Source organism: Carettochelys insculpta, chromosome 1 (genome assembly GCF_033958435.1).
Source record: "Carettochelys insculpta isolate YL-2023 chromosome 1, ASM3395843v1, whole genome shotgun sequence".
NCBI lineage: Eukaryota > Metazoa > Chordata > Testudines > Carettochelyidae > Carettochelys > Carettochelys insculpta.
This window is the reverse complement of record NC_134137.1, coordinates 139,910,933-139,918,734: the sequence shown is the minus strand read 5'-3', so window position 1 is coordinate 139,918,734 and position 7,802 is coordinate 139,910,933.

Below are 7,802 nucleotides of genomic sequence, written 5' to 3'. Positions count from 1 at the left end.
TAAGAGAACAAATGGAAAATTTGTTTTTGTTTTTTGTTTTTTGTTGCTGATTCAGCCTCAAAGAATTCTCTCACAGCTGTGATCACATCATCCACAACTCTGACTACCTCAAAACTCTTAGGCTGTGGCTACACTAGCAACCCCCCTTTCAAAAGGGGATGCTTATGAGCCACTTTGGCAGATGCTAATGAGGTGCTGCTGTGCATTTGCAGTGCCTCATTAGCATAATGATGGCCACACGCATTTCCAAAGTGCATCTTTCAAAGTGCACCCCGCCAGCGTAGATGGGGCCTTTTGAAAGGACCCCTGGATTTTGAAAACCCCTTCTTCCCATTTGGTTTTGGGAAGAAGAGGCTTTCGAAATCCAGGGGTCCTTTAGAAAGGCCCCCCATCTACACTGGCAGTGTGCGTTTTGAAAGCAGCCCTTTTGAAACATGTATGGCCTCCATTATGCTAATGAGACACTGCATATGCATAACATCACCTCATTAGCATATGCAGAAGTGGCTCATTAGCATCCCCCCTTTCAAAAAGGGCAGTGCTAGTGTAGCCATGGCCTTAATGAAGAACAGAATGATCTTAGCAAACATGAGACAGAAGACTGAAAAAGAGTGCCATTCAAACACATCAGGAAGTGGAAGACTGCTACATAGTGACAAAATTTTGAAGTGCTTATCCACAAACACTAGGGCTACATCTACACTACCCCTTCCTTTCAGAAGGGGCATTAAAATGCCATGGATCAGAAATGTTAATGAAGTGCTGGTATGACGATTCAGCACCCTATTTGCATAATGGTGGCCACCCGACTCATCAAAAGGGCTGCTTTCAAACTGAAAACTAGCTGTGTAGATGGTGTCCCTTCAAAAGGAAACCCTGATTTCAAAAGCACCCTTCTTCCCAAGTTTTGAGAAGAAAGGTGCTTTCAAAATAGGGGTTTCCTTTCAAAGGAACCCTATGTGCATGGCTAGTTTTGAATTTGAAATAGCACTTTCGACGGGCCGGATGGCTGCCATTATGCAAATGAGGTGCTGACTATTCATATTAGTGCCTTATTAGCATTTCCAATGCATAGCATTCACATACCCCTTCTGAAAGGGAGGAGCAGTGTAGCCATAGCCTAGAAGTCTAAATAATAAGATGAATGGACTAAAGTGCCTCTTATTAAAGGATAATATTGATATAATTGGCATCAGAGAAACTTGGCTGAATGAGGACAATCAATAGGACACAGTCATAGAAGGATACAAAATACATCAAAAGGACAGAACAGGTCATGCTGGTAAGGCAGTGACACTCTACATGAAAGAAAATGTAGAATCAAATAAAGTAAAAATTGTGAATGAACCAAAAAGTTTCATAGAATCTTTATAGATAGTAATTCCATACTCTACTATGAATAGAGCAGTGGGGATATATTACTTGATCAGGATAGTGATAAAAACTATGAAGTGCTAAGGGAGATTAGAGAGGCTATAAAAATAAAAAAAAAACCCTAAACTCAATAATAATGGGGGATTTCAACTATCCCCATATTGACTGGGTACACAAGACTTCAGGACGGGATGCAGAAATACAGCTTCTTGGCACTGTAAATGAGTGCTTCTTGGACCAGCTGGTTCTGGAGCCCACAAGAAGATACACAATTCTTGGTTTAGTCCTAAATGGAGGTGAATATAACTGGAAGATTCGGAAATAGTGACCACAGTATAATAAAATTTAACATCCCTGTGGTGGGAAAACATCACAGCAGACCAGCACTGTGTCATCTAATTTCAGAAAGGGGGACTATGTAAAAATTAGGAGGTTAGTTATACAGGAATTAAAAGATACGGTGCAAAATGTGAATCCCTGCAAGCTGCAGGAAAACTTTTTAAAGGCACAATAACAGAGGCCCCATTTAAATGTATACCCCAAATTAAAAAAAAAAAAAGGCGGAGAACCAAAAAAGTGCCACTGTGGTTTAACAAGCAAGTAAAAGAAGAGAAGAGTGATAAAAAGGCATAATTTGAAAATGGAAATTAAAGCCTAGTGAGGAAAATAGAAAGGAGCACAAAACTCTGCCAAATGAAGTGTAAAAATATAGTAAGGAAAGCCAAAGGGAGTTTGAAGAACAGCTAGCCAAAAATTCAGAAAGTAATAGCAAAATGTTTTTTAAGTACTTCAGAAGCAGGAAGCCTGCTAAACAACTAATAGAGCTGCTAAAGGATTGAGATGCTGAAGGAGCAAACAAAGATGATAAGGTCATTGCAAGGAAACTAAATAAATTCTTTTCTTTAGTCTTCCAGCAGAGGTTTTTAGGGAGATTCCAAAACCTGAGTTATTCTTTTTAAGTGACAAATCTGAGGAACTGTCCTAGATTGACTTGTCACTACTGGAGGGGTTTTGGAACATATTGATACCTAACAATAACAAGTCACTGGTACCAGATGGTATTCACCCACAAGTTCTGAAAGAACTCAAATGTGAAACTGCAGAATTATTGAATGTGGTTTGTAACCTTTCCTTCAAATCATTTTCTGTACCTAATGAATGGAAGATAGCTAATGTGACATCAATATTTAAAAAGGGCTCTAGAGGTGATCCGACTGTTAAGTCTAATGTTGGTATTGGGCAAATTAGTTGAAACTATAGCAAAGAATAGAATTGTCAGACCCATAAATGAACATAATTTGTTGGAAAAAAAAGTCAGTGTGGTTTCTATAAAGGGAAATCATGGCTTAATAATCTGCTATAGTTCACTGAGGAGATCAACAAGCAGGTGGACAAGGGGCATCCAATGGATATAGTGTACTCAGATTTCCAGAAAACTTTTGACAAAATCCCTCACCAAAAATTTGTGATGGGTAAGAGGGAAGGTCTCATGGACTTATAACTGGTTAAGAGACAAGAATAAATGTTCGGTTTTCAAAATGGAGAGAGGTAACTAATGGTGATCACCCAAAGATCTGTACTGGGAGCAATCCTATGCAACACATTCAAAATGATCTGGAGAAAAAGGTAAATAATGAGGTGACAAAATTTGCTGAGGATACAAAACTGGCCAACATAGTTCAAAACAAAACAGACTTGAAGAGCTTCAGAAAGATCACTTACAAACAGGTGATCAGGCAACAAAATGGCAAGTGAATTTAAATGTTGCTAAGTGCAATAGAAAAAATTGGAACATTGGAAAAAATGCTCCCACTATATACACACAATGTTATGGACTAGTTAGTCATAACCACTCAAAAGAAAGATCTTGGATTCATTGTGGATAGTTGTCTGAAAACATCTACTCAGGGTGCTGCAGCTGTCAAAAAAGAAAACAAAATGTTAAGAATCATTTTAAAAGGTGACAGAGAATAAAACAAAGAATATCTTATTGTCTCTAGGCTAATCCATGGTCTGCCGACATCTTGAATATTGCATACAGATATGGTTACCACATATCAAAAAGATATATAGGTATTGAAAAAGGTTCAGAAAAGGGCAACAAAATGATTAGGGTTTTGGAATGGGCACCTGTAGCAAGGTGGTGTGGCCTCCTCCTGACTCAGAGGCAGAGGAGGCTGCTCAGAGACCCTGGTGGGCAGGCCCAGAGACAGAATACCTGCGCCCCACCCTTCAGAGGACAGTGCCTAGGACCAGAAGGGCCGGGGCAGGGCTTGAGGCCCACTAAAGGCCAGGCCTCCAAGCAGGGCAGGGGGTTCTGACCAGGCTCCTGGGAACCAGGATCGGGGGACCCACCACCGACCAGCCCGCTGGCGAGAGCTGCCCCCCAGTGGCCCAGACCAGCCTGGACAGACACAGCTAAGCCTATAGTTGGTCTACTACCCCTACTTCCTGGATCTACGTGGGCCCTTGTGCTGGTGGAGGGCCCCCTCCCCCAAGGCCCTGCCAGGACCAGACAGACTGCCCGTAGCTAGTTACCCTGGGGTTCCACAAAAGCATGGTCCTGGAGTCCTGCCTGATGCCTGCAGCACTGAGGCCTCCAATCATCCAGAGCCCACAGTCCTGCCACTGGTGGACTATCTGAACAACGTAGAGATGTCCGAATGGCTACCGAGGGCGATCTACCAGGAAGAAACCTACCAGCCTGGACCGGCGGACCAAGCTGACTGGGACACAGTGCCGATGGAGGTTGAGGTAGGAAGTGGCCTGCGGAACGCTCCCCCTGAGCCCATGGTGGTGTGTTGCGGTCTGAATCCCCACTACCAAGCTCAGGGTGTGAACGATCAGTAGGGCCCTGGGCTGGGATGCAGTGGAGTGGGAGGGCCTGCATCCCCCTACCCCACCTCCCTGGAGGGGCAACCCCCTTGCCTTTCCAAAGACACCCCGTTTAGTGGATAGTGACATACCTGCAGCCCTGTTCTGAACCAAGGGCTGGGCTTCCAAACTGTTTGTGTGACTGCTGCCCCACACTGAACTGAGGTCTGGGGTCCCAAACTGTTGATTGTCTGTTGCCGTGCCCTGAACTGAGGGCTGGGCTCCCCAGCTGTTTGCTTACCTGTGGCCCTGTCCTGAACCAAGGGCTGTGCTTCCCAACTGTCGCGTGTCTGGTGCCTCGCCCTGACCTAAAGGGTGTGCCTTCAAACTGTCCATTTGACTGCTCCCCTGCCCTGAACTGAGAGCTGGGCTCCCAAACTGTTTTCTTGTCTCCAGCCATCCCTTAAAGAGGACCAGGCCCCAAGGTCGGCCAGACACGGAAGGGTGAGCTGTGTTGGCCCATGCCGCCTAGAGGGGATGACTGCCATGGGCCAAGGTCGTTACAGCACCATGTGGGAAGAGATTAAAAAAACTGGAGCTTGTCAGGTTAGAAAAGAGGAGACAAGTGGGGGATATGATAGAGGTCTATAAAATCATGACTGGTATGGAAAAAGTTAATAAGGAAAAGTTATTTACTTTTCCCCATAGCATAAGAACTAGGGATCAGCAAATGAAAGTAATAGGTAGCAGGTTTAAAACAAACACAAGGAAGTTTTTCTTCACACAGCACATGGTAGGCCTGAGGAACTCCTTGCCAGAGGATGTTGTGAAGACCAAGACCTTAACAGAATTTAAAAAAGAGCTAGATAAATTCATGGAGGTTAGATCAAAACAAAAGAACAGCCATGTAGCACTTTAAAGACTAACACAATTTAAAGAGCTACTTGGCTGCTATCGAATACAGACTAATATGGCTTTCTGTCTGTCACTATTCATCATGGACATTACATCTATTGATACTTATTAGCTAGGGTGGGTAGGAAAGGTGTCTCTAGCCTCTGTTAGTCAGAGGCTGCAAATGGATGACAGGAGAGGGATCACTCAATGATTACCTGTTCTGTTCACTTCCTCTGGGACATTTGGCATTGGCCACAGTCCGAAAACAGGATACTGGGCTAGGTGGACCTTTGGTCTGACTCAGTGTGACCATTCTTATGGTCTTAGGTTCACAAATTCCACAACTTTAACACCCTCAGATCATATTCCTTGTCATCATGGATGTCACCTCCCCATTCTATACCATCATCAGTTACCCACACAAATATAAAGCCCTCCCCTATCAGGGTGCGGAGCCCCTCTAATATGAGTCTCAGTGTGCAGTGCCCCTCTAAGTATCAATGGGACCATTTCCCAGTGAATCAAAAATAATTATATATAGATCCCATTAGCCAACATTTGGAGGGTCCTTTTCTCTCATGTTTCCCCGCAATCGCTATCAAAATCGTTGCTTTCTCTTCTTACAAAGCTTCCCTCCCAGAAACAATTCATACTCCCTCTGTCTACTTACAGTTGTATTTTCTAACATGATGCTACCTTTTTCATCCTCTGCATGAGGCCCCCTACACATTTTCGACAGATATAATGCTTATTTCATGACTGGACAATGTTGGCGAGATAGTCTCCCCATCTTCTCATTTGTATTGTTGGGAAAGAGCAGTCAATAAGAATCCCTCCTCCAACTCCCAGTCCCCAGTACGGCATTTTCTGGGAACCTCAGCTCTGTATTCATCTGCCTGAAACTTGGAGAGAACAGGAAAGATTGCAAGGGTGAGGAGTTTTGACAATGCACCTGAAGTTTATAACAGAGCTTGACCACTCATTGCTGTTGCAGTATTTCTGTAGCTAGTTGTCTAACATACAGAGGGGTAAGTGGCACAAGTATGGAGTCCTTTCCAGTTATTACTCAGTGGCTGTGTCTACACTAGCAATGAATTTCTAAGTTAATTTCAAAGTTGGGGCTATTTCAATGTAGAGTGTGGAATATCTACGCATGTTTTGTGTTACTTCAAAATTAACGTTGAAGTAAGGGGCCCAACTTTGAAGTCCTTACTCCATTCCCAGGAATGGAGTAGCACCCTGTTTTGAAGTTTAACTTTGAAATAGAGCGTGTGTAGATGCTCTGCAACCACTATTTCAAAATAATGGGTCCACCATGGCAGCGACCCCACAGGAGCCAGGAGAAGCTCTGGCCAGCTCAGGCAGCACTCTATGGTCTCTGCTGGCTGCACGTCAGGAGGCGGCTACCCAGCAACCCAGGCAGGAAGGTGAGAGCATGGCTGAAGCAGGAGGTCCACAAGCTTCCTGCTGCACAGCCCCCTCTTGACACCAGAGCTGTGCCACACACACCCCAGCCAGCAATGGCATCCATCCAGGAGTTCCGTGACCCCTGGATCCCACTGGTGAGTCTAGGGAGGGCTTACTGCAGCTGGGAAAACAGTGGAAAAGGAGGACCCCTCCTGGACTAAGGACAAACTGCAGGACCTCCTCAGACTGCAGGGGGATGAGGAGGTCCTGCTCCAGACAGGTGAACAGCACTGTAACACAGAGGTGTTCAAGTGACTGGCCAGGGGGCTTGCCATCCAGGGGCACCCTGTCTGGACTGGGGAGAGCATCCACACAAAAAGTAAAAGAGCTGTGGCAGTCATACTGCTAAGCGAGGGGCTCCCCCAGCCACTCAGAGGCATGGCCCACCCACTGCCCCCAGTATGAGGAGCTACTTCGCCTCCTGGGGCCAAAGGCGGTGCCACTGCCATATCACCTCATGGACACTGCTGCCTCCCACCCTGCGGGGACACAGAGCAGGAGACAAATCTGTCAGGTGCCACCAGCACCCCGCCAACGAACCAGGGTGCCAAGGCTGAGGGCGATGACGAGGGGTCCAGTGATGGGACCCTCATCATCGACCTCCCCTTTGGGACAACCAGCTGGGCTGCCTCAATCTGTGTGTTGCCTGAGGTCCTAGAGGTAGCAGCTGGTAAATACAGGGCATTCAGGATGCCATGGGGCCCAGGGACGGGGATCCCCCCCTCAAACAGCCCCACAGTCCACACATCTGGGGAAGGGGGAGAGCACTGAATCTGTCCTGACCCTCACCAGGTGGGAACCCCCCTGAACTTGGGATCCTATGGGGCCCCCAAGGACATTGGATAGCAGGGGAGCAGGGTGGGGCCAGTGCAGCAGGGGTCCCAGCTCCCATGGTTGAGACACAGGACTCAAAGTCTCTCCCCCTGCCCCCTTCTACCTCCACTGGTCTACCATCCAGGAGCCACTCCAGCCCTGTCTGGGACCAGCCCACAGCTTCAGCAGGCCAGGAATCTACCTCCCATCCCAACCTGCATCCCCACAGAGCTGCCAACACTGGATGCCATCACCGATGAAGAGAGGAGGAAGCAGCCACCAACTGAGTGGTGATGCAGGAGATGACTGCTGTGCTCTGGGACTGGCTGGCGATGGAGTGGGAGGTGTGGGTGCAGGTGGCAGACAACCTCGAAACCCTGACTCAGGGTGTGGCCACCCACCTCACCCAACCTCCTGCTCTCTCACTAGCCTCCCTG